General features: G+C 43.1%; 1 protein-coding gene across 31 annotated transcripts in view; it reads left to right on the forward strand.

Moving 5' to 3' along the window:
• PKNOX2 (PBX/knotted 1 homeobox 2) overlaps positions 1 to 27245 on the forward strand; it is a 485162-nt gene that overhangs the window by 213731 nt on the left and 244186 nt on the right. For 10 of the 31 annotated variants that reach the window (XM_073584917.1, XM_073584921.1, XM_073584925.1 and 7 more), the window contains one exon: positions 4962 to 5045. The exons of the other annotated variants lie outside the window; for them this stretch is intronic. The gene's annotated coding sequence lies outside the window, so the exon portion shown is untranslated. The remainder of the gene's footprint in view (positions 1 to 4961; positions 5046 to 27245) is intronic. 31 annotated transcript variants of the gene reach the window in all.

Here is a 27245-nt window from a genome sequence, read left to right on the forward strand (position 1 = left end):
CTGATTGACAGGTTGGTCACACTTGTCAAACATAGTGTTTGACTAGTGTGACCAACTTTTTACTATTGAGGCCGCCTATGCAGCATCTGTAGTAAAAAGATATAATGTTAAAAATAATAATAATAAAAAAAAAAATCGGGTCATATTCACCTTCCGATGTCCCGCACAGCGTCCCCAGGCCTCCGCGATGCTCTGGCAGGTCCCATTCCCAGTGATGCATTGCAGCAATGACCTTTGATGACGTTGCGGTCTCGCGAAACCGCTACAGTATCGCGAGACAACGACGTCAGCAAAGGTCATTATCGCAATGCATCACTGTGAACGGGAGCTGCTGCGTGTATCGCTGAAGCCTGGGGACGCTGCCCGGGACATCGGAATGTGAATATAACCCGATTTTTTTATTTTAATTCTATTTTTTACAGGGATATGGTACCCACAGCCCGGAGGACAGTCTCCTCTCCTCCACACCATGGGTACCATCCGCAAATGTTCTGCTTACTTTTCGCATGGTGGGCACAGCCACATGCGGAAAGTAAGCAGAACAATGCATTCCTATGTGGGCGGAATCCCTGCGATTCTGCAAAATAATGAGCATGCTGCGGATTTTTCCGCGATGTGATTCCGCTGCGGGAAAATCCGCAGCATTAACACAGCATTGCGGAATCCCATAGGATGCTGTTTTTTGCGTTTTCACTGCAAAATCGAGCGTTAAACGCCGCGAAAAAAAGCGACATGTGAACGCAGCCTATATGATAAAATGTAACAATTATATGCTTTACTTTTTGTATGCACCATGGTAATGTGTCCCCTAATATTAACAAGACCAATAAATTTCTTATACCCGAAAATGAACCACAATGATACTTCTGATGCCGTTATTACCTGATAATACTCCAGCTCCCGTTGTGTTACTATCCGTGTCCCAGAGAATAAAATCCTTTTCTTTTTCTCCAGTGCAATTCTGCTGTATCTATTTCGCAGACTTATAAGACCCTTCCCCTCTTTTTCCAAATTATTCATTTTGTTGTTTCCATGTCCTTAGCCCACCCCAGGGGGTCTCGGCAATGGCCTCTGGTATCATTAGGAGAGCACTGGAGTGAGGAGAGAAGCATTTTACATATCTTAGCAGTAAAGACTTAATGGCGGTTTTGAGTTCACCTGCTAGACACGAGTCCATGAGATAAATGTCCCTCGGCGTTCCTCTTTCCTCCTGCGTTTTTCCGGTTTGTTCTGTGCACCACGGTGAATACATAGAATAGAACGGCTGCAAATGTTCTGGTTTTGGATCAAGATGTACAGAGAAAGAAATCTTGGATTATATAAACGCTTCACAGTGCGGTCATACCGCTCATCTGAGCGAAGCCGGTTATGGAGCCACGTTACATATATTGCATTATATCCTATTGTATAATGTGGTAATATGTTTACGAGAGCGTAACTATCCAGGGTTGTCCTGCAGGCGCACAGAGGTAATGCTTTTATGGCTGCCTGTAACGTTTAACTAGTGTGAGAAAAGAGGCAGTCGCAACGTAAAGACAGCTATCATGGCAGCCGCTCTGGTCTCCCCTCCATTCATTGAGCACAGGTTGAGCGCGCACCCCAGTAACAGATGCGCCGCAGAGTTGTGGATGGATTTAATCCCCTTATATGAAGGTGACCATACTTAGTTATTGAAGTGATAGGAGGTCCAGGAGCGAAATTCCCACCAATGCAAACAATTGCTACCATCCACCTTTCGTGTCTCGCTTATTTCCTCCATAGATTGTAGCTTGCGAGCAGGGCCCTCACTCCTCCTGTATCTGTTGATTTATGTGATTATTGTTATTCTGTAATTCCTATTACTGTCTGTACAAGTCCCCACTAAAATGTAAAGTGCTGCGGAATATGTTGACGCTATAGAAATATTATTGTTAATTTGTAAGTAAGGGGATGTTGCATGTAAGGGGAAATTATTATGAGAAAATTATCTAATGTTCATATCAAGTTTTATACTATAGTCTATATACAGGTGATGTCACAGCTCACCTCCTTCTCCTCCTGTACAATGACTGATAACACCTGTACATGCAGTGGATGACACAGGATCCACCATTCACAATATGTGATGTCACAGCTCACCTCCTCCTCCTGTACATTGAGCAATGTATAGGTCACTGAGCATGACCACAACAATCTCCTACAGGAGTCCAGACTATTGTTTCCTATGGACTAAGTGTCAGTTGTATAGTGCCGTCATCAGCAGCTCAGACATGATTGCCGGCCCTATACAGAAAATACATTGCAAAAAGTGTGTGTGTGTTACTCTCTTGCAGGGTCGGCGTTAGGGGCAGGCAGACCAGGCAGCTGCCTAGGGCCCCCGCTTCCCCATTATTCACCTCTGCCTCTGACACTGTGGGTGCGCGATCGTCATCGCGCACCCACTGTGTGCCAGGCAGTGCAGCCGCTGAGACCGGAGCTGGGAGCAGCACGGACACAAGGAGAGATGAGGATTGTTTTTTTTTATATATATATATATATATATATATATCAGTTAGTACTGGACTGTGGGGCCATTCTCGGTGGGGGGGGTGGGCTGGGTTATATACTAACTATGTAGGCTGTGTTATCTACTATGTGGGCTGTGTTATATACTATGTGGGCTGTGTTATATACTATTGGGTGGTACATTATATTCCATGGGGAAGGCTGTGTTATATACTATGGGGGAGGCTGTGTTATATACTATGTGACTGTGTTATATACTATGGGGGGCACATTATACATTACATTCTATGGTGGAGGCTGTGTTAAATTCTGTGGGGGGCTACATTATAAATTATATTCCATGGGGTAGGCTGTGTTATATACTATGGGGGGGATATATTGTACATTATATACTATGGGGGGGTACATTATACATTATATTCTATGGGGAAGGCTGTGTTATATACTATTGGGGGGTATATTATATTCTATGGTGGAGGCTGTGTTATATACTATGGGGGGTATATTATATTCTATGGGGCAGACTGTATTTTATACTACTGTGGGCTGTGTTATATACTGTGGGCTGTGTTATACTATGTGGGCTGTGTTATATACTATTGGGTATATTATATTCTATGTGGGCTGTGTTATATACTATGTGGGCTGTGTTATATACTATTGGTGGTATATTATATTCTATGGGGGAGGCTGTGTTATATACTATGTTAGCTTTGTTATATACTATGTGGGCTGTGTATTGTAAGCTTGCGAGCAGGGCCCTCATTTCTCTTGGTATCTGTTTTTGATCTATGTGTTAATTGCTATGCTGTAATGTCTATTGTCTGTAGATGCCCCCTCTATAATGTAAAGTGCTGCGGAATATGTTGGCGCTATAGAAATAAAATTATTATTATTATTATTATTATTATTATGTGGGATGTGTTATATACTGTGTGGCTGTGTTATATACTATTAGGGGTATATTATATTCTATGGGGGAGGCTGCATTATGTACTATGTGACTGTGTTATATACTATGTAGGCTGTGTTATATACTATGTGGGTTGTGTTATATACTATGTGGGCTGTTATGTACTATGTGGGTTGTGCTATATACTATGTGGCTGTGTTATATACTATTGAGGGGTATATTATATTCCATGGGTGAGACTGTGTTGTATACTATGGGGGGTACATTATACATTATATTCTATGGGGGGAGGCTGTGTTATATGCTATGGGGGTACATTATATTCTATGGGGGAGGCTGTGTTATATACTATGGGGGGCTACATTATATTCTATGGGGGGCTGTATTAGATTTTATGAGGGAGGATTGCATCATACTCTTTGGGGCTACGTTATATTCTATGGGGAGGGGGGCTGTATTATATTCTATTCGGGGCTACATTATATTCTATGGGGGCTGTATTATATTTATTATACTCTGAGGGGTGATTGCATCATACTCTGAGGGGGCTACATTGTATTATATTGGGGGGCTGCATTATACTATGAGGAGGGCTATATTGTTTTCTATGGAGGGGCTACATTACACTATATAAGGGGGCTGCATTATATTCTATGGAGGGGCTGTATTATATTCTATGGGGGGCTGCATTATACTATATGAGGGGGGCTGCATTATATTCTATGGGGCTTACATTATATTCTGTGGAGTGGCTGCATTATACTCTGGGGTGGTTGCATTATACTCTTTGGGGTGATTGCCTTTTACTCTGTGGGGTGGCTATGTTATGTTCTATGGGGTGGCTGCAATAAGTTCTATGGGGTGGCTGCATTATACTATATGTGGGCTGCATTATACTGTATCGAGAAATATGGGAAATGCATTATACTATAAAGAACTATGGGATGCATTAAACTCTGGGAAGTGAATTGTACTACATCGATGACTATGGCGGTGCATTATACTATATGGAGCACTATGAGGAGTGTATTATACTATATGGAGGACTGAGCAGTGTATTTTAATATATGGAGGACTCTGAGGACTGTATTATACTATATGGAGGACTGAGGAGTGTTTTTTAATATATGGAGGACTATGCGGAGTGTATAATACTATATGGATGACTGAGCACTGTATTGTAATATATGGAGGACTATAGGGAGTGCATTATATTATATGGAGGACTATAGGGAGTGTATTATACTATATGGAGGACTATGGGGAGTGTATTATACTATATGGAGGACTATGGGGCATATTATATTATATGGGGACTATGGGGTGTGCATTTTACAATATGGAGGACTGTGGTGCACATAATATATATTGAGGACTATGGGGTGTATTATATTAAACAAGCAAAATGCTGCCTATTCATCGAGTGATTGGATTGTTTATGCCGGAACAAAAATCATTGTTCTCAGCAGCTCATCACCGGTGTAAACTATAGATAACATGATACTGTATGGCGATCTATTAGTGATCCATTAGTGATTGTCCTGTCCCCATTGTTCTTTCTCAGACAGTGGAAAAAGGCCGGGAAAAAAATGTTGAGCGATTTCAATATTCTCGATCACATTCATTCATTTGTCTGAACTCAGCGCATGTAAGTACAACCAAATGCTTCTGTGTGATGTGCAATATGTTAGCATTTAGGGCCCTATTTTAAACTTTGCCTAGGGCCCCACTTTGCCTCAACTGGCCCTGCTCACTTGTTTTAATTCGTAAAAAAAAAATTTAGGCGATCATTCTATTTAAATTAAAGGGAATCTGTCACCCCATTTTTGGACTATCAGCTGCCGGCACCGACATCAGCGACTTATCTACAGCATTCTGTAATGCTGTAGATAAGCCCCTGATGTAACCTGAAAGAGAAGAAAAACGAGTTAGATTATACTCACCCAGGAGCGGTCCGGTTTTGGTCCAATGGGTGTTGCGGTTCGTTTCGGCGCTTCCCGTCTTGCAGCGGTGACGTCCTCTTCTTTGCATCCCGTCACGGCGCAGGTGCACTGCTCTGCCCTGTTGAGGGCAGAGCAGAGTACTGCAGTGCGCAGGTGCCGGACCAGGTCAGAGAGGTCCGGCGCCTGCACACTGCAGTACTTTACTCTGCCTTCAACAGGGCAGGTAAAGTACGCCTGCGCCAGAGCCGCGATGGGAAGCAAAGAAGAGGACGTCACCGCTTTATTGAACTCATACTGAGCTTTATCACAGCAGTGTGTGTGTGTGTGTGTAGGTACAGGCTGTAGTATAGTGACACAGGTATGGACTGTAGGTTGGTGATGGGTATAGGCTATAGCATGTTGATGGGAAAAGGCCGTAGCGCCTACTGGTATGGGCTGAAGCGCACTGACAGGTATAGGCTGTAGTGCGCTGAAATGTATGGGCTTTAGCATGTTGATGGGTATAGGTAGGATCTAGCTGTGGCAAGCTGGCAGTTATAGGCTATGGCACGCTGGTGGTTATGGGCTGTGATGTGCTAGCAGCCATGGGCTGCGGCGCACTGGCTGGTATGGGCTGTGGCGCGCCGACAGGTATAGACTGCGGCCCGCTGGCAGGTATGAGCTGCGGTGCACTGGCTGGTATGGAGTGTGGCGCGCTGGCTGGTATGGGCTGCGGCACACTAGCTGGTATGGGCTGTGGCCCGCTAGCGGGTATGGGCTGTGGCCCGCTAGCGGGTATGGGCTGTGGCATGCTGACGGTATGGGCTGTGGCTCTCATTAGCGTTGTATGTCCTGTCTGGCTGTCAGTCCTTTGTGTATGTGGAGCGTACAGCGTTCATCATACAGACAAGTCCAGATCACATACAGTTGTGAGTGCATCTGTCGTGGTACAGCCCTTTCCCCGATATTGGCCATTGCATACAGCTCTCCTGGTTGGCACAGGTGGCGCCCGCTCTGCTTTTCATGCCATGCACTGACTTATTTATAGTGTAAGATGCAGACTGGTAGGCAGCACTGAGGCCATGTCCTTGAAGTTGGTTTGAGGGGATTAATGTTTATTTTTCAGTGTAAGTGGCCGGGATTCCTGCTTTTGTAGAGGCCTTCCAAACAGCTGCGGTCCAGCTGCTGGCATCCCCGCTGAGGGAGAGTGTTAAAACCACTCAGGGGTCAGAGCTGTGGTATGTCGGTTTCTATAGCAACCAACCAAAGGGCCACTTTCTTTGAACAATCCCCCTACTCAGTCCTGTCCTGCAGTTAGCTCAGCTAAAGGGTATGCAGCTCAGGGGAAAAGGAGCTGCACTGGGGGAGGGGAGAGGAGAGGCTAAGGACATGTCTAGGAGGAATAATCACACTGAAGCCACATTCATTCCTTCCTGAGCAGCCATGGTGGCAGCACAGATATTACACGTATGCAGGCGCACCGCTTAGTTTATGTTACATGTGGGCGCGAAACGTCCGCTCTCATCTCGACTAATTATAACATACAACATCCAGGTTATAACACATGCAAGTCGCAACTTTGTAAAGTATTGACAAAGGTTTTCCAAGTATCTCTTTTCCGTCAGCCATTAAAAGGTATCAACTACTGAGGACTCTCAACTCTACATATTTTTCAAGTATCTCGTAGTGACCCATTCACGAAAATCTGAATGCCAAATGAATGCCATCAAATTTCCTTATGACCATGTTTAGTTCCTTTCTCTATTTTTTTTCTGAATAAATGCCCCCCCCCCCCCCCCCCCAAATAAATAAATAAAAATGTCAATAGGTCCACAGTATAAAAAGTGTCTGGACAAGTATCTGCCTTCATCACCAGATTCATTTTACTTCCTAATTTTGTGGAATCTGTTACAAATGAATCTGATATTACATGGTTATTATTCCTTACTGCTCAGTATGAAAGATGGTAGCATTTCAGGTAGGTCCATGTGGGATGAAAATTATTTTTCAGAAGTCATTCTCAATTATGCAGATTTTTGTGCATCTTATTTTTTTTTATCATTTATTTAAATTTACGGTAAAATTCACAACAATAAATTACTTATTAATCTGGTGATTACCGTATATTTCCTTTTCACATGAATAGTAAAAATCCAAATGAAATCCATGATCAGTCTAGGGATTCATGCACACGACAGATTTTCTCATACGATTGCTATCCGGACATTTTTCCAGATAGCACTCGCACCTAGGATATTCTATGGCACTGTGCACTTGTCTGATTTTTTTTTTTTTTTTTTTTTTTCTTGGACAGAGTGGTCCGGGAAAAAATTTTTTTTTTTACGATTTTGATCCAAGTGTTTAATGAAAACCTGCAATACAAGTCTTTTGGGTCCATGAAAAAGAAAATAAAAAATGCTCACTCATCAAAGCGTGGTCAGACCGTTTTTCTCTGATGTGGAGACATCGGTGGTGTGAACCTACCCTTACAGAAACTGGCAAGCCACAGATTTAATGAGGAGCAGTCACTTGCCAAAAATGGTTTTTTTTTCACTTAATATTGATCTTGTAGGTTTTTCTTTTCAGTTACTAAAATAAGACCTCCTCTTCTCTTTATATAAATCTAGCCTTTTTATCCAACTGGGAGTGGTCTTGAGGAGGAAGCCCATGGAGAAACGTTGAGGACAACACCCAGTTGGCTCACAAGACTAGGTTTATATGCAGGAAAGAGGTGGTTACTTCTCAAGAACAAAGCTTGAAAAGAACAGCACTTACACCGCTTAAAAAAATGCCAAAACAACAAGTTTCCACACCCACAGGTCAATTTTCGTAACATATGGATGAGATTTATAAAACTTTATTCACTCTCACGCTATTGTAATCTGTGACGTTTCCAACTCCTGGACCAGTGCATACGGTTGGCTTCGTTTTGGTCTCCTCATTCGGAGACACTTGTCAAGAACATCAGGTAGCCCAATAGATTTACTTCTCTATCCGCTATACAAATGTGACTTACCTGCTGGTCGTATGATAACGCATGAGTGCAGGTTGTGTGCAGCCCTCCGGCATCACTGATGAAGCACAGTCCGGATATGGACACATTACAGTGGAAATGGTGCGATACTTTATTCACTGACTGCCATACCAATGTTAGCTGGTTACTACATCCGATCAAAGTACTCGATCACAAGGGCACATTCTTTGTAAACTCGCTGAATTGTCTTTATATATGAAAAAAAGTGAAGTCAATCCCTTAACTTTTCTTAGAATAAACTTTTACAAGTTTTCCCACCTACAAAGAATGGAGAGGTCTGTAATTTTTATCGTAGGTACACTTCACCTGTGAGAGACAAAATCTAAAAAATAAAAACCAGAAAATCACATTGTATGATTTTTGCATAATTAATTTGCATTTTATTGCATGAAGTAAGTATTTGATACAATAGAAAAACAGAACTTAATATTTGGTACAGAAATCTTTGTTTGTAATTACAGAGGTCAGACGTTTCCTGTAGTTCTTGACCAAGTTTGAACACATTGCAGCAGGGATTTTGACCAGCATTGAGTTTGACCTCCCTGCAAAGATTTTCTATTGGGTTCAGGTCTGAAGATTGGCTAGAAAACTCCAGGAACTTGAAATGCTTCATACGGAGCCACTCCTTAGTGTAGTTGAACAAATTTGATCGGGTCAGGACTTATTCGGCAAGCTATAGTGCTTACCGAATAAGCTGCACAGGGAACCCGGCTTCCTGGATCGCTCCTGCTGATCAGCTGTTTGGCTCCACAGCTGCATGTTTACGGCTGTGTCGTAGGCACAACACATGCATGGAGCGCCCAAAAAACAGGCTCTCCATGCATGTGTCGTGACTGTCACACAGCCGCGACACATGCGGCTTCGGAGCCGAACAGCTGATCAGCCGGAGCGATTCAGGGAAGCCAGGTTCCCTCCGCAGCTAATTCGGTAAGCGCTGTAGCTTGCTGAATAAGCCCTGACCCCATCAAATTTGCTCAACTCTGCTCTTTAGTTGCCCTGGCTGTGTATTTTGGGTCATTTTCAGGCTGGAAGACCCAGCTATGACTCAACTTCAATGCTCATACTGACGGAAGGAGGTTGTGGGTCAAAATGTTGTGATACATGACCCCATCCATCTTCAATACAATGCAATCGTCCTGTCCCCTTTACAGAAAAGCACCCCCAAAGTATGATGTTTCCCTCACCATTCTTCACTGTTGGGATGGTGTTCTTGGGGTTGCACTCATCTTTCTTCCTCCAATCACGGCGAGTGGAGTTGATACTAAAAAGTTCTATTTTGGCCTCATCTGACCACATGACCATCTCCCATTCCTCTGGATCATTCATATGTTCATTGGCGAAGTTCAAACGGACCTGGACATGTGCTGGTGTGAGCAGGGGGACCTTGCGTGTCCTGCAGGATTTTAATCCATGATGACATAGTGTGTTACTAAAGCAAATGTTTGAGACTGTGGTCTTAGCTCTCTTTGGGTCATTGAACAGGTCATCCCGTGTAGTCCTGGGCTGATTCCTGACCATTCTCAAAATCATCCTTACTCCACGAGCAAAGATCTTACATGGAACCCCAGACCCAGGGGTGGGATTCAAATTTTTAACAACAGGTTCTGTGTTTGTGTGTAGGAAAACTACACACATTTTAAGCCACACCCACTTTTAAACCACACCCATTTTAAGCCACACCCATTTAAGTAGGGGCGCAGTCAAACAGTTAAAAAAAAAATAAATTGGAATGAGATCAGAACAGTGCACCTTCTGGCCAGCGGCTCTCCTGACGACGCATGCAATCCGACGGCGCGTGCAATCCGACGGCGCACACTGATGATGTAACCGGTGAGGTCCATAACCATCCAGCTCTGCCAGGATAGAAGAGGTGGTTATGCTATTTTAAGGGACGTCACCGTCACGTCCAGGCTTGTGTGTGGGCCGAGTAGTCAGTACTGATGCGGTCAGCATGAGAGGAGACTGAGAGAAGTTAGTGGCAGTACCCAGAGGCAGACACTCACAGCTTGGGGCCCCTGCGCAAGAAATGTGTCTAGGACCCCCTCCTTTTATGGCGTCAAAGCTACATGTGTGTGTGTGTGTGTATATATATATATATATATATATATATATATATATATATATATATATATATAGCCACACACACATACATGTGTATATATATATTACATAGTCTTCTTTATTATGTATATTGCTGTCCCTTACACAGTGCCCTCTCTTGTCATGTACAGTACCGTCCCTTACATATTGAATTATATAGAGCACTGTTTTTTTATTACATACCGTCCTGTCTTGCTAGCCGTATAATGCAATGATGGCTGATGGAGCATGGAAAAGCTTCCTTTCTAATGGAGTAGCTGATGGATTGGTATTCTGGTCACCGGCTGCTCGATCAACAGTCATTTTATATAAAAAAAAGAGAGGGGTCTATGTAATAAAAGAGGGCGCTGTGAATAACAAAGATAACAAGAATACACTATGTAAGAGACAGCACAGTACATAACAGCAGAGGAAGCTATATAAAAAGGGACAGCACCATATATAACTAGAGAGGATGGTACGTAATAAGGAACGGTGTTATACATAATAAAAAGAGGAAACTATGTAACTAAGGATGGTGTTATACAGAATTAGTGTGTACACTATATACTAAGGGACTGTGTTAGACATTGTGAGTACACTATATACTAAGGGACTGTGTTAGACATAATAAGCGATAATAATGTCTTCATCCACCTCCCCCTGTTCCTAAGGCCATTATAAGTCCCCCATCCCACACCCTTCATTGTCCTCCTCCCCTCGCATCCCATTATTGTACTCTCCCCCACCCCATCATTGCCCTCTTCACCACCTCCATCATTTTCTTCTCCCCCACCAGTATCGTTGCTTTCTTCCCCACCACTCCCATCATTGCCCATTCCACCACCTCCATCATTTCCTCCTCCATCAGCCCCATCATTTCCCTCTCCATTACCCCCATTATTGCCGTCTCCCCATCACCCCCATCATTGCCTTCTCCATCACCCCCATCAAGGGTCCCACTGAGGACAGTGACGGTCAGGAATGATGACATTGTGTGTGTACAGCACAGTGGAACATGTCGGTGCCATATAAACACTGCTGCCACACTGCTGCCATGCCTCAGCCTCTGCTGCAAACTTCAATTAAAGGAAGAGTTTTGCAGCAGTGTCATCCTGTGAAGCATGGTTACCCTGGTAGAGCTGAGTTCACATCTGTCTTGTCTTTTCCGGTTTTCTGCAATGCATGGAGAGGAATGGAGAGGAATGGAGAGCTCCTCTGCCCCCTGCGGTGTCCGCACTGTGCAGTAAGGCACCTCTTACCTGCAGGTGGGCGCTGCTCTCTGCAGGATCCGGGCGGTGGCCAGGCTCACGTCTATCCTCCAGCTGTCAAAGAGCAGCGGCATGACAGCGAAACTCTCACTGACTGCAGCCTAACTTGCTTCACAATGACAGCCGGGCCGCTGCCGCGCAATGCCTTCTGGGAGCTGTAGTCTGGAAGTGGGAGGGAAGCATGAGGGGGGACTGGAAACGGAACTACAATTACCGGCGTCCCCGCGAAGCCACCTGCTGCTCAGTCCCAGAAATGAGCCAAGGGGGTAAGAGTTTTACGCAGCGTTGCATAAGTACTGGATCGCGGCTCTGAATCTCCCCGGTTCGGGGAACCGGCTGCTTTTTTAACAAGCGGTTCCATCGAACCGGGGAGCACCGGACGAATCCCACCCCTGCCCCAGACCAAGGTAAGATTGACAGTCATCTTGTGTTTCTTCCATTTTCTAATAATTGTGCCATCAGTTGTAGCCTTCTCTCCAAGGTGCTTTGCTATTGCCCTGTAGCCCATCCCAGCCTTGTGAAGGTCTACAATTTTGTCCCTGGTGTCATTAGCTCTTTGGTCTTGGCCATGATAGAGAGGTTGGAGTGTGATGGAGTGTGCGGACAGATGTCTTTGAACGCTTTACCTCTATAAATCAGGTGCAATTAATACAGGTAATGAGTAAACAGTAGGAGGCTTCTTACAGAAAAACTAACAGGTCTGTGAGAGCCAGAATTTTTGCTAGTAGGTCGGTGATCAAATACTTATTTCATGCAATAAAATGCAATTTAATTTATATAACAATCCTACAATATGATTTTCAGATTTTTATTTTTAGATTCTGTCTCAAAGGTGAAGCGCACCTAGGAAAAAATTACAGACCTCTCCATTCTTTGTAGGTGGGAAAACTTGCAAAATTGGCCGAGTATCAAATACTTACTTTCCCCACTGTGTATATAGTGATCGGTCTCCACACACTTTGCCTTCGACAGGTTACACCATAATTATGTCTCAGAACAGGAGACTGAAGCTAAATACTTGTCAACAGACGGATCAAGTTACTATGTCAAATTTCTTCCAAACTGACCTGAGTGACCTGCAGATCCAGACCTAAATCTCTTCACCGTAGGACACAAGTTCACTTTTCTTCACTTGTCTTCTTTATCCTTCTTTCAATATTTATCAATTTATCTGAATTGTAAAGTGCTGTGAAATATGTTGACTCAGTATAAATAAATTGTTATTATAGTCTTTCTGTCTATGGAGATAAATGACAGCCAGCACTTGGGCCCCGTTTCCACTGGCCTCTGATGGTGGAACAAGTGTTTGTAGGAAGTCTCATTTCTCAATTAGCTGGCTGTTTAAAAGGGCAAACTCTCAACAAATGCGCAGGATACTTGTTCGCAGAATGCAATGATTTTTATACAAGGTTAAAATTCATAATTGTCGACAGCATATAGTCTGTGCTGATGATAAAATGATACTCTGTGCAGCCAGAATAATTACGGTATATTAATAAGGCCGGGTTCTCACTGCGCTATGGCAGTCCGTTCAACGGTGCCATACACCACGTTCAACGGTTTAACGCAGTCCGTTCACGCTGCCATAAACCACCATTATGTGGCTCATCGCGACGTGTGCCATAAAGCGGCACGCGTTCGCGATGTGCCGTTAAGCACTGACGGAGCCTCGGACGCGTCCTGCAGCGTCTGAGGCTCCGACACAGCTAGCGCTGATGATTCATAAGCGCTAGCGGTATAGCATGTCACCGCTAGCATTGATGAATCATCAGCGCTAGCGGTATAGCATAACGCATATCGCGTTATGCTATAGCGTTAACGCAGTCCGTCAACGCTATGCGTTGATAGGGCTGGTTAACGCTATGTGAACATGGCCTAACTGTTCTCTGTTCAAAAAAATTGTCCTCAGCCTTGCTAAACAGAATACTGAATGACCGCTGATCGTCAAACATGGAGCCTATCAGCAATTGTTTCCTGGCCAAGGTTACAACATCTAAGCCATCATCTTCGTCTATATACACATTACTATTATATAATCGAATCTAATAATTCAATCAATACACTGCCACACGCAACTCTTGTTGACATTAGTGATGTTTTGTCGACCTTACAGACAGTTTTCTCTTGTGTATATCAGATCGTATAATGGCTTACATTAACAGGGGACCTTCATTGCGCCTGACAATTGCTTTCCACATGAATATACCTGTCCCGGGCTCTTTTTCCTTTGCCCCGATCCGCTGCCTTCTGTTGTGCTCTGCATGGCTCGGTGAAATCTCCTCCCGAATGCTATTTAAGGCCCAGTGAAAGTGATGAAAGGTGTGCGGTGGAGATCCACCAGGTTTTTCCGGTTGCCTGGCATGGCTCGGTGAAATCTCCTCCCGAATACTATTTAAGGCCCAGTGAAAGTGATGAAAGGTGTGCGGTGGAGATCCACCAGGTTTTTCCGGTTGCCTGGCATGGCTCGGTGAAATCTCCTCCCGAATACTATTTAAGGCCCAGTGAAAGTGATGAAAGGTGTGCGGTGGAGATCCACCAGGTTTTTCCGGTTGCCTGGCATGGCTCGGTGAAATCTCCTCCCGAATACTATTTAAGGCCCAGTGAAAGTGATGAAAGGTGTGCGGTGGAGATCCACCAGGTTTTTCCGGTTGCCTGGCATGGCTCGGTGAAATCTCCTCCCGAATACTATTTAAGGCCCAGTGAAAGTGATGAAAGGTGTGCGGTGGAGATCCACAGGACACCACGCACTGAGTCAGAAACCACCAAGGTCACATCAGAAAAGTCGATTTATTCAACACACAACACGTTTCAGGGAAGATCCGTCCCCTTCATACATAATGATAATAAGTAGGCACAAATCCAGTACTCCTAAGATCACATTCTCTTGGGCGGCTACACTAGATCGGGATCAAAAATTGTGCAAACCCATGGCTACAAAGTAGCCAACTTGTATATCCAGAAGGACTCTGTTATTCAGCCTCTGTGTCCTATCCGGACTGTTGTTGAGTATATAAAACCATATACACATATAGGAATAAGCCAAATTATAAAAAAAAAATATTAAATAATTAACAAACAAAATATTAAAAGAGTTTGTTTAAAAGGAGAGTATCGGACATAGGCAAAGCCACAACAGAAAAAAAAACTTACTTCATGATCAAATTCATAATTCATTGATGGGGGGAAAAAAAACATCAAAATTTGAGAGCGCTCATATAATATTATATATTATTACACATAAGTAAAGATAGTGGAACAAACTCCTATCCAATTAAGACAGAATAATCCAAGTAGGAAAGTGAGGTGAGTCTCTTATTAAACTGTTAGAAGAAACTGATCATATGCCAAAAAAAGAGCTAATACATCTAGGATCAATGTGTACATATGAAAAAATCATCATGTAAGGATCAAGCCAAAATAAGGCATGAGCATAATCCTGTTAAAGGAACACAGGTTAATTTTACCTGGCTGTACTTTGTTCTCACATTTGGCATATTAGGTATATACCTGGTGTCTTTATACCTTTTTCATAATAAAAAAAAAAAGCATTCTTTTAAGTAATGAACAATTTGGCTTGTCTATATGTGTATATGGTTTTGTAGCTCAGCCTTTGGGAGAGCCCTTATTACTGATGGTCCATTTGGTAAGCTTGTCTCTGGTATATGTTGAAGAATGGTCAAACGTAAATTATCAGGCATTTTTTGATACAGGAAAGATGTATATCTTTGTACTGTGTTAGCCAGTAGATAGAAAAATATTCAGAATTGAGAGTCCTCAGTGGTTGATACCTTTTAATGGCTAACTGAAAAGATGGTAACACATTGCAAGCTTTCGAGACTACTCAGGTCTCTTCATCAGGTTAGACTAATACAACATCTGAAGAGTCACATATTTATACACAACACAGCACAGAAAAAATGCAATAGATGAGACAAGTGACGTCAGGGCCGGCCTGAGAGATTACGGCGCCCTAGGCGAAACTATTTTGTTGCGCCCCTACTATTCTTGGCAGTAGATGAAAACTTGGGATATAAATTTAGGAGCAAAATAAACCACAACAACAATGATTAATTAACTCTCTCCTAACTCTTTAATCTTCTGAGAAGTTGTATAGGACAAATATATACAAAGTAATCAATAACACAAAACAAAAATGACCATAGGTAATTAAAATTTTTGTTTCCTTGCCTTTTTTTTTGAAAAGGATGACACTAAGTCACCGAGATTAATTTGTTTAGCAACTTCAGATTCGATCGAAATTGTTGCCAACCCTACCAACCTCTCTTGCGTCATATTTGCCCTTAAATATGTACACTTTTCTTTCCATCCCTAAAACTTTTTGCCTTTTGTAAAGATTTTTTATAATTTTTTCTATTTTTTCTCTGGTGCCCCCTTTGGGTCGGCGCCCTAGGCGGCCGCCTAGTTCGCCTATACGTTCGGGCCGGCCCTGAGTGACGTGAATGACACGTCACTTCACTTCACACAGTCATGTCACTTGTCTCATCTATTGCATTTTTTCTGTGCTGTGTTGTGCATAAATATGTGACTCTTCAGATTTTGTATTAGTCTAGCCTGATGAAGAGACCTGAGTAGTCTAGAAAGCTTGCAATGTGTTACCATCTTTTCAGTTAGCCATTAAAAGGTATCAACCACTGAGGACTCTCAATTCTGAATATTTTTCAGGCATTTTTTGGTGATACATTAGGAAATGCCTTGACAGGTTATGGATAGTTACTCCATTTTCGATATTGTGGATGTTGGCCGTTCATTCTGCTGTGTAAACCTGCATATTGGAGACTGCACCCACATTCATGCCACAGGATAGATGTTGGTAAACTTCTAAAGTTTCTCTAGGCAACCTTGATTTAAAAGTCTGTACATCCATGCTTCAGCATTGTGCAGCATAAACACTTAGTTTCCACACCTAAACATACCCCTACGTTCAGGATTCCTTAGAAAATACCAAAAGAAGAAGCAGTCAAAAATCAATAAAACTATGATGTTTATTGAAAATAGTAATAAAACATTAATAAATATGGACACACAGTGTTTGGAAAGGGAAAAGGAACAGCATAAAGATGAACACAATGGTCATGGAGGGCCAACGAGTCTGCAAACACCCCATCAGGATAATAGAATGCAGAGCTAGATAGTATAGCTAATAAAAGTCAAGGGGTTATATAGAATATAATATAACAAATCATAAAGCAAGTGCTGCTATCCTTCATAGGAAATATTCCCTGACAAAGTGCAAAACGCACAAATAGAATTGGTGTATAATACTCATCATAGCAATGGCATAAAAAACTGCATTGCTATACCTGAAATACGGGGGGAGGCAGCAGGGTCGGTCCTGTCCCCGACGCGCGTTTCGGAGCTGGAGGGCTCCTTCCTCAGGATTCCTTGACAGATTATTAGAAGGTTTAGCCCTACCATTAACCCTAGTAGGTGTGATAAGACTTTTCAAACTTTTGTTCCTTCTCAACACAATACTAGAGTTTCTAGGTATAGCCACCAACAGGACCGGATCATTCCCCATAATAAACCAATACTTTTTTTTAAAAATTTCTTGACAGTTCTTTGAGACCTACTAAATGTTGTCACAAAGCTGTATCTAAATATACCGTCCCCAGCAGATGCATTGGATGTTTTAATTTCCATCCCCCCGTTCCCTTATTTTGTACAAACAATCAATCTGTTGGAGATTCCTTGTTTTCTTATAGGCATCTTTGAGGATTCCTTCCTGATAACCTTTTTTCCTAAATCTTTTGTTCAAAATGAGGGATTCTTTACAGAAGTCCTCATCTTTCGTACAATTTTTCTGAATATGGCAGTATTGTTCATAGGGTACATTTTTTATCCACTTGGGGAGGTGGCCGCTAAGAAAATCTAAGTAAATGTTCACATCCACCTTTTCGAAATATGTCAAAGTGTATACCTCACCATCCTGATTTTTGGCAATGATTAGATCCAGAAACTCTATGTGGTGGATGTAAATTCTCGCCCCCTTGTATTATTATTCACATTGTTTATAAACGTTTGGGCCTCATCCCGAGTATCTGTCCAGATGAATATTAAATTGTCTTTGTAAAATAGGTTGTGACCCATCAGCAGGGGGGGGGGGACTGTCCAATGTGAAGGGATTCGAAATGCACCGTGAATAGATTCACATAACTGGGAACAACTCGAGTCCCCATGGCGCAGCTCCTGGTCTATCGGTAGGTCACACCCTCAAAGCTGACTATATTATGATTGAGTATACATTCTACACTACTTACGGTAAGAGAATTTCCCTTTTGTCTGAAAATGTCACTATCCTGACCCAGACAAAACTCCACAGCAGTCAAACCCAAGAGATGAATGATGTTACATTGTAGAGCACATACATGTAGTGTAAAGAGCGCTTGCATCTAATGTAAAAAAAAAAAAATGGAGTGGAAGTTTTTTCAGTTCCATGATTAAATGCGATGAATCCCGAATATGGGAAGTAAGTTGAACAACATACTTTAAGGAACAAATTGATGTAGTGGGACAGGTTAGCTGTACTGGATTTGATTCCCAAAGTAATGGGACGCCCATTGGGGTGTGTTAAGCTTTTGTGGATTTTGGGTTTAAAATAAAAATAAGGCCACTGAAATTGTCAATCTTTTTTTGTGTAGAATGTTAGTACTGATTACTTTTTTTTCAACATGCCATTATAAGTAGATAGTGGGATGATGGATCTGTTTCTAGCTTACAGTAGTATTTATCACCCAGAATACGTAAACCTTCCACAACATACTAAGTTTTGTTCATAATGACAACCATTCCTCTTTTGTCGGCATAATCACAATCTGTTGGTTGGATCTAAACGACTGGAGGGCTTGATGCTCGTTTCAGGTGTGGTTATCTTGTCCCCTGATTTTTAGAAAGTTTCTTGAGTTTTTTTTTAATTTTAAATCAAATACTTTTTATTGGAGAAAGCATACAGGATAATATTACATACATAAGTATACATTAGAGTACAAATTATAATACTTTCCCCATTTTTTAATAAATGCAAATACACCAAACACATCCCTCCCCCGTCCCATAACAAGAAAATTGCTGAGATCTTTTAATAATGGTGAAAAGTATCGAGATCGCTTCCACAGTGGTGTATGGGATAGAAATGGGATTTTCCTTTTACCTCCTCATGTTGGGAATCACTGACTGGTGTGACAGAATTAGCACCTTCCTGATATTCAAAATGATGGGTATCCTGATTCCCCTCCCCCATTCTCTAATAATAAAAAGTCTCTTTAAGAACAGATCAAATGTAATGGTGTCAGTCATTGGGCAAAAGCATGGCTCCTTATGGACCTCGTTTTTGGAGAGAAGATACTTCGACAAATTAGAGATTCTTATGCTTTGTTCCTTTTTGGGAGATTGGGTACTTGGGATGGGATAACTGACAAAATTGCTTGCTTTTCCCTTCCTTGTCTGCCTCTGGGTTTTCTTCTCTTTTTAGTATATTTCTGAGATGCAGTCGTCACCCGAGGAATTATTGGCAAAAGTGGGGTAATTTTGTTATTTGACTGCAAGGTCCCGCACTTATGTGGATCGGGGAGGGTGTATTTGGCGTGTTTTTTTTTTTCCCCCTATAAAAGGAGAAAGGGTTAAATAAAGAGGTCACTTCATTCCTTCAAATACTTAATGTTTGGTGTTTTAATATTGTTTTGTTTTTATGATTTGTAATAATATAAATTGTATTTATATTTATGATTTTTATGTTTAATCTCTCTTTTATTAAAGTAATAAAACAGAACAACATATCAAAAATACAAACATATATATAGACTAAGTAATTACAAGACTTCTCAAAGTAATACGCATCCTGCTTCACGCAAATATCGTATCATCACAGAATCTTATTTACTGATTAATACTATATAGGTTCAATGCTCATCTCTTCTGTTCTTTTCCTAGCATTTTGCATTTTTCACTTATTCATGATTTTTAAAGCCTGCATGCAATTATCAGCCAATCTCGTCATTGTCTCTTTAATGCACTGAGTGTGGTATACATTTTGTAATCACCTGATGAAGGGGTTGGATTGTCCCTGAAACGCTTTTGTGTTGGATAAGTCGAGTTTTCTAATCTGACCTGGGCGATTCCCGTCTCCGAGCATGGCACCCTGCGGATTTCCACCGCCCGTATTTCATTGTTTTTCACTGCGTTACGGCTCCTGAGCAGGATGCCAGAAGGTGCCGCAGCGCTCCAGGATCACCGTCATTCACCGCTTAGCATCAGCCTTGTGTCTGCATACACCACTACCAGAGGGGAGATGAACACCTCTCCCCCCACCGCATATATGTTGTGCCTTTCTTCACATGGAGGGCCCTCTCTTTTGGTTTATTTTTACTATTTAAGGCCCATTGAGAAACACAGTTTTTAGTGTTTTAGTATTTAGACTTTAGTTTCCAGTGTTTGGTGTGCTCCACGATTGATGCTCCAAATTTAATCCTCCGTATCTACAGGTCACCCGATTAACCCTAATTTTGCTATCTCTGCATTCACCCTTTCACCTGTACTTCTAGTCTGGAGTCTCATGCATGTGCCAAGTCCTTGCTTCCAGTGTGCCTTTTCTGCCTGCCTTGCCAACACTTGGGACTCGTGTGCCCACCCAGACCTGGGATTTAGAGGTACCACCTCACCAGGTGAGTGCAAACAGCTTGGTTTGCACAAGTCGTCTGCAACCATTAAACAAGTGCCACCGATCGGCTACTACATGCAACTCGTCTGCAGTTGTTTTTTGGCTTCTTAATACCAGATGACCTCCCTGCTATATGGACAGAATCGTTCTACGTGCATTTAATATCATTGTTCTCAGCAGCACATACTAGTTATGAACTGTTAGCATCACGTCGGGTTCCCGGCGTGTCAGTTCACTTACCCACTCTGCAGTTGGTTCCTCTCTGCCTCATGCTCTGCATGCTTCCAGAAGCCCCTCCAGCAGGGCCTTTGGCCATGTTCTAAGGGCACGTGCGCACTCCCGTCCTCTTAAAGGGCCAGCACGTGCACTTGCTATTTCCTCCCCAGCCAATGGTTTGGAGGCATTATGTGTATATTGCTTCCTCTCCATTGATGAGGTGCCTGAGCAACCTTCCTATTTCAGTCTATGTTGTGTAAAGTTGCATACCAGTGCAAGTCCTGCCTGTGGTACTCGAAGTGCAAATCCCGCTTGCTGCACTCTGAAGCAAATCCTGCCTGCTGCGCCCTGAAGCAAATCTTGCCTGCTGCACTCTGAAGCCAATTCTGCCTGCTGGAGCAAATCCTGCTAGCTGCACTCTGACACAAACTGTCTGCTGCACTCTGATATGAACTTGGTCAGCTGCACTCTGATACAAGGTCTGCCTGCTGCTCCATCCAGTCTGTCTTTCGGGTCCAGTTGCTGCGCGACTTTTGGTCTGCCCTGGAGTGGTACCTGGCGTTCATCGGGAGCCAAGTCTAACCTCACCATCAGATCTCTAGTGAATAGTCAGGTGATCGCTTAGTCACGCCCCTCCAGGCTCTCCGTGGTCCATGGCACAGTGGTTCCACAAACCACGATCGTGACACGCAGGTTGTGCTGCCGAGAACAATCATTTAAGCTAGCTAAAAAAAGATAATAGCAGTCGAAGAACTTAAACATTATTTCCATAAATGCTTCTTCTTTGGGGAGTTTTAGAGGAGTTTTTTCTTTGCTATAGCAGTTTGTTTGAAGCCTTTTGTAGTACAGGTTTTTTTTCCCATGAAGTCTTCTAATTGGATCGTGACACGTTTGATGTGGATTTTATCAAGAGACATTTTAAAGAAGTGATGTACGCTTAACTTTTTTTTTTTTAAACCTGAAGAGGATGAAAACGCTCAAAAGACCGAACGTATGAACGGCAATGTGGCTTTAAAATAGAAATGAAAAGGGTCATCCCAAAAAAACTGATGGCTGAAACGTGAGAATCCTCAACCAAACAGGCAGTGAAAAATGGGTGATGTACGGATGCCATCAGAGTGCTGTCCAATTTTTTTTTTTTCTTACAGACTGATAGGCTTGTAACTCAGGTCAAAATAGGACGCCTGCGGGATTTTTTCATATTCTGCTCCGTATGCAAAAATACATGTGTGTGTGTGTGTGTGAACAGCTCCATAGGTTATAACAGGTTCATGCTCTATCCATGAAAAATATAGAAATCGTAGCTGAAAACCAGGCGTCTGAATGAGCCGTTATTTGATGCTTTATGATAGAAACAGACAACTTTGACAACAACAAACATCATAACAATGTAGCAGGACATATATTATCCAATAATAGTTTGCGGTCTGTGCTTTTTTTTATACTCTGGCCGTTTTCTTTCTGCGTCGTTCCTCCCTTGTGCAATGATTTTACATGCAGAGCGTTCCTGAAATCCGCTTTCCGGAGAGGTGCGACTGCTGGCTGTGACCTCGTCACGTCAGGTCTCCGAATTCATTGCATATATCGTTCTTAGTGAACATGTTAAGATGTTTTTTTTTAAACACTTTGTAGTCGAAGATCTAAACCCCATTCTCCGTATACAGGTCTCCCGCCCCCCAGAGCGAGCATGTAAATGGTGGAGAATTAGCAGAGTGAATGGGAATCTAATCCTGTGAAACGAAGGCAATCGCCTCCCAGTTCCCTCTGACAGCATCTGCTGAGCAATCTGTGATCAGAGACACAAACTATTTATTTATTGTCAATTAGATTTTTTGCTTGTATTGTATTTACATAAAACAATGAAACAATTATAATTATTACAGCATTTGTGATCCAGGGCTCCTGGCAGAACCAGGCATTTTCTTCTTTGGAGAATCATTGTAATTTGATTAGTTTTGTACTGGGGAGATTGTCTGGAATAAGAAAATGCAAATTAGATTAAAAATTATAGTTTAAAAGTAAGTGAGCCCTATGTGCAAAGGCAACCATCAAAGTATACTCTGGAATTACTGCAGCCCTATAGTTTTTCTCTGTATTTTCCGTACAATTGTGTCCTGAGATTGATATGACGGAGGGTCTGGTTACACTGACATCATGATCCATCCAGTGGTCTTCTCTTTCTTTCTCTATTGTAACCCAATGGATACTGGTCCAAAAACCGCCGTGGTACCATCATACACGGTATGTCATGTGAGCCTCCCCGCTTTATATAAAGTGATTTACAGCAAACCCTCCCAAACTACTACCAACCCCATCCATGTCAATGTTAAATGCATGTAGAATTTTATGTATCATCCAAAGTCTCCAAAAAAGACTGTGTCCTGCACCATCCACCCAGGTGTTGCCTTTGTCTTAAGAGTATGATAGCTTTCCTTGAAACATATTAATAAATGGATAGAAAAGTCATCTTTACAAGGTTTGTAAAATAATTAAAGGGGTTGTACATTTTTGGGATTTGTATTTGGAGCTAAAAATAATTTTTGAACTTGTTTGATAAAAAAAATAAAAAAAGTACCGTATGGCTGTTTATAGGCGTACTGTTTCTCTAAACATAAAACTTTTTAATGTGGCCAGTGGTTATAAATCAGCTGCGAAGACTCTGAAAGAAAAATAAGAGCTACATGCTCCCCAGCAGAACCAGATCACTGATGGATTCTCAGTTCACTCCTTTTTCAGCTGGCAATACTGTGCAGCACAAAGGCAAATGGTGCAAAATTATTAACGAAAACCCAACTACAAAAATGAATTTTAACCCTAAATGCATGTATGTCCTCTCCTGGAAGGTGTAGACCACCAAATACAAAATTTGCAGTGATCATAAGAAGGGGAAAAAATGCTAGTATCTACCACAGAGTTCTAACATTGCTTTACATAATTTTGTCCCACTTAGTGTTCAAAACATAAAGAAATGTCCGTGTCCATCTAAAGAGCAGCGTGCTGGTGTCAGTTACTCTTCTCACAGCATTGTAATCCTGTTATTAATGCAGGGAGTCCATCGTCTGCAGTACATGGCAGGATATCTGGGGAAACACCTGAAAGCAGAAGTAAAGCCCTCAAATGGATTAGATATAAATCAGCCATCATACCTCTCAACTTTTGAAGAAGGGAAAGAGGGACAAAGGCTGCGGCGTGCACAGCGCGCCATGGCAAATTTTAGGCCAAGTCCCTGACCACACCAATTTTACAACTAGTCACACCCATGTCCACACCCTAACCAACCGCACCCATTCACCACTGCTGAGCACACTGACTGGTACTGAGGGCACAGTGGCTGGCATTGTTGGCACATTAACTGGTACTGAGGAAAAGAAAGAACAGAGAGAAAGAAGAGAGAGGGAAAGAAATAGGGGAAAGAAAGAACAAAGAAAGAACAAAGAAAGAGGGGAAAGAGAACAGAGAAAGAAAGAGGGGATAGAAAAAAAGAACATAGAGAAAGGAAGAGAAAGAACAGAGAGAAAGAATGGGGAAAGAAAAAGAAAGGAGAGAGAACAGAGCGAAAGGAAGAACAGAGAGAGAAACAGAACAAAGAGAGAAAGAAAAAGATTAGAGAGAAAGAAAGAGGGGAAAGAGAACAAAGCGAAAAAAAGAAAGAAAGAGGGGAAAGAAACAGAGAGGAAGAAAGAACAGCGATAAAGAAAGAGGGAACAGAGAGAAAAAAAAGAAAGAGGGGAAAGAACAGAGAGAGAAAGAAAGATGGGAAAGAAAGAACAGAAAGAGAGAGAGGGGAAACAAAGAGAACAGAAAGAAAGGAAGAACAGAGAGAAAGATTAGAGAGAGAAAGGGGAAAGAACAGAGAGAGAAAGAAAGAGAATGAAAGAAAGAAACAGAGAATGAAAGAACAGAGGGAAAGAAAGAGGGGACAGAAAAAATAACAGAGAGGGAGAGATAAAAAAATAGGGGAAATAAAGAACAGAGAGAAAGAAGAGAGAGAAAAAGAAACAAAGAAAGAACAGAGGGAAAGAAAGAGGGGACAGAAAAAAGAACAGAGAGAAATAAAAGAGGGGAAAGAAAGAACAGAGGGAGAAAGAAAGAGGGAAAAGAAAGAAGAGAGAGAAAGAAAAGAGAGGAGAGAGAGAAAGGGGACAGAAAAAAATAACAGAGAGAGAGAAAAAAAAGAAGGGCGGTAAGAAAGAACTGAGAGGGAGAGAGAAAGAAAGAGGGGAAAGAAATAAAGAACAGAGAGAGAACAGAGAGAGAGAAAGAGGGGAAAGAAAGAGAACAAATTGAGAAAGGAAGAACAGAGAGAAATATTAGAGAAAGAAAGAGGGGAAAGAAAGAACAGAGAGAAAGAAAGGAAGAAGGGAAAGAAAGAAAGAAAGAAGAGAGAGAAAGAAACAGAGATAGAAAGAAGTAAAGATTCTATAAAGATACTATAGCAGCCTGGCTCCCATTGTAATGCCCACCTGAGCCTCCTGGTGCAGGACATATCATGATCCGCTCACATGGCCAACATCCCCGAGTCCAAGGCGGTCCAGCTGTCCATGCTGTCGGAGGAGGACACGGTGATGATCTGAAGCATTCCCTGAAGTTCCTCCATGGTTCCATCACAATCTCTTCCCGAAAAAAAACCTCATTTCCGGTCAGCTTCCAGCACGTCACTTCCGGTGGAACGTCATGTGCAAATTTTAAAGTGCTCCTCGGGGCTCCGCCGTGTACTCCTGTGTCCACGGGAAAAGCAACCTCCCGACCGGGGCAGTGGGGCAGATTCAAAATCGGGACTGTCCTGCTGGATCCAGGACGGTTGGGAGGCATGATTGCTCCCGACCATACACCTTGTACACGCATGGCTCCGCACACCTCATACACACACTGTTCCGCTTTGTATGTCTCGTACACAAACGGCTCCGCTCCGCACACCTCGCGCGCACACATGGCTCCACTCTGTACACCTTGTACATATGCGGCTCTGCTCAGTACACCTTGTACACACATGGCTCCACTCCGTAAACGGCTTTGCTCCATACACCTCGTACACATGCGGTTCCGCTCCGTACACATGCGGCTCCACTCCATACACACACAGCTCCACTCTGTACACCCTGTACACACACGGTTCTGCTCCGTACACTTTGTACACACAGGGCTCCGTTTCGTACGCCCTGCACACACGCGGCTAAGTACACCCCATACATGCGCGTCTCCGCTAAGTACACCCCGTACACACGCGGCTCTGCTCTGTACACCTCGTACACGTGCGGCTCCGCTAATTACACCCCGTACACACGCGGCTCCGCTCTGTACACCTCGTACTCACGCAGCTCTGCTCTGTACACAAACGTCTCCGCTCCATACACCTCGTACACACACAGCTCCGCTCGATACACACACAGCTCAGCTCCGTACACCTCGTAACGCTCCGCTCCGTACACCTCATACATGCGCAGCTTCGCTCCGTATACCTTGTACATTCGCGACTCTGCTCCGTACATGCGCGACTCCGCACACCCCGTACGCACACGGCTCCGCTTCGTACACCCCTTACATGCGCGACTCCGCTAAGTACACCCCGTACACGCTCGGCTCCACCCGTACGCCCCGTACACATGCGGCTTCGCTCCGTACACACAGGGCTCCGCTCCGTACACCCTGTACACATGCGGCTCCGCTCCGTACACCTCATACACGCGCGGCTCCGCTAAGTACACTCCGTGCATATGCGCCTCCACTCCATACACACATGGCTCCGCTCCGTACACAAACGTCTCTGCTCCGTACACGTCGTACACGCGAAGCTCCGCTAAGTACACCCCGTACACACATGTGGCTCCACTCCGTACACCTTGTACACACATGCGGCTCTGCTCCATACACCTTGTACAGACGCTGCTCTGTGTACATCTTGTACACACACGGCTCTGCTCTATACACCTCGTACACACACGGCTCCGCTCCGCACACCTCGTACATGCGCGGCTCTGCTACACCCACCCTGTAAACCCCTCCTGACCCCACACATAAACTTACCCCATCCAGCAACATGACAGCCAGTACAGCAGAGTCCTGCACACACGGAGGCTCCTGATCATGTGACCCCTGTGTTATGATTGAGTCACCGTAGGAGGCAGACACAAAAATAGAAGCTACGTCCAGAAAACCAGAGAAGTTGGCAACTATCAGATTGCAGACCCCTGAACCTATCAACACAACTAGCAGTAGCCGTGGGGGGTTCCTACGATGCCCTAGACCCCTCGATCACAGCCGGAGCGCTAAATAGCCTAAAGACAGAAAAGGAAATCTAAACTGCCCCAGAGCAGACCCCAAAGTAAAAGGCAGCCCCCAACATATAATGACGGTGAAGCAAGATGAAGAAACACTCACACAGATAGAAAGATAGGCTGAGCAAACGATGGGGCCCAAGCTAGCTAAACAGAACAGGAAAGGAAGGTTGCTGTCTGCAATCTGCCAAAACCCGATCAAAGACATAAGCCAACAAGCTGATATGAAAAAGACCCTGAAGCAGCTAGGCTTCAAAAACTAAATCAGCACTCAGGTATTTTCAGAAGACAGAGCTAAAGGAATTCAGCACACCCCAGCAGGGAATGGCAGAAATCCAGAAAAACAAAGCAAAACAAAGTCTAAGCACAAATGCAAA

Source organism: Dendrobates tinctorius, unplaced genomic scaffold (assembly GCF_039654945.1).
Source record: "Dendrobates tinctorius isolate UK_male_01 unplaced genomic scaffold, ASM3965494v1 ptg000086l, whole genome shotgun sequence".
Classification (NCBI taxonomy): Eukaryota; Metazoa; Chordata; class Amphibia; order Anura; family Dendrobatidae; genus Dendrobates; species Dendrobates tinctorius.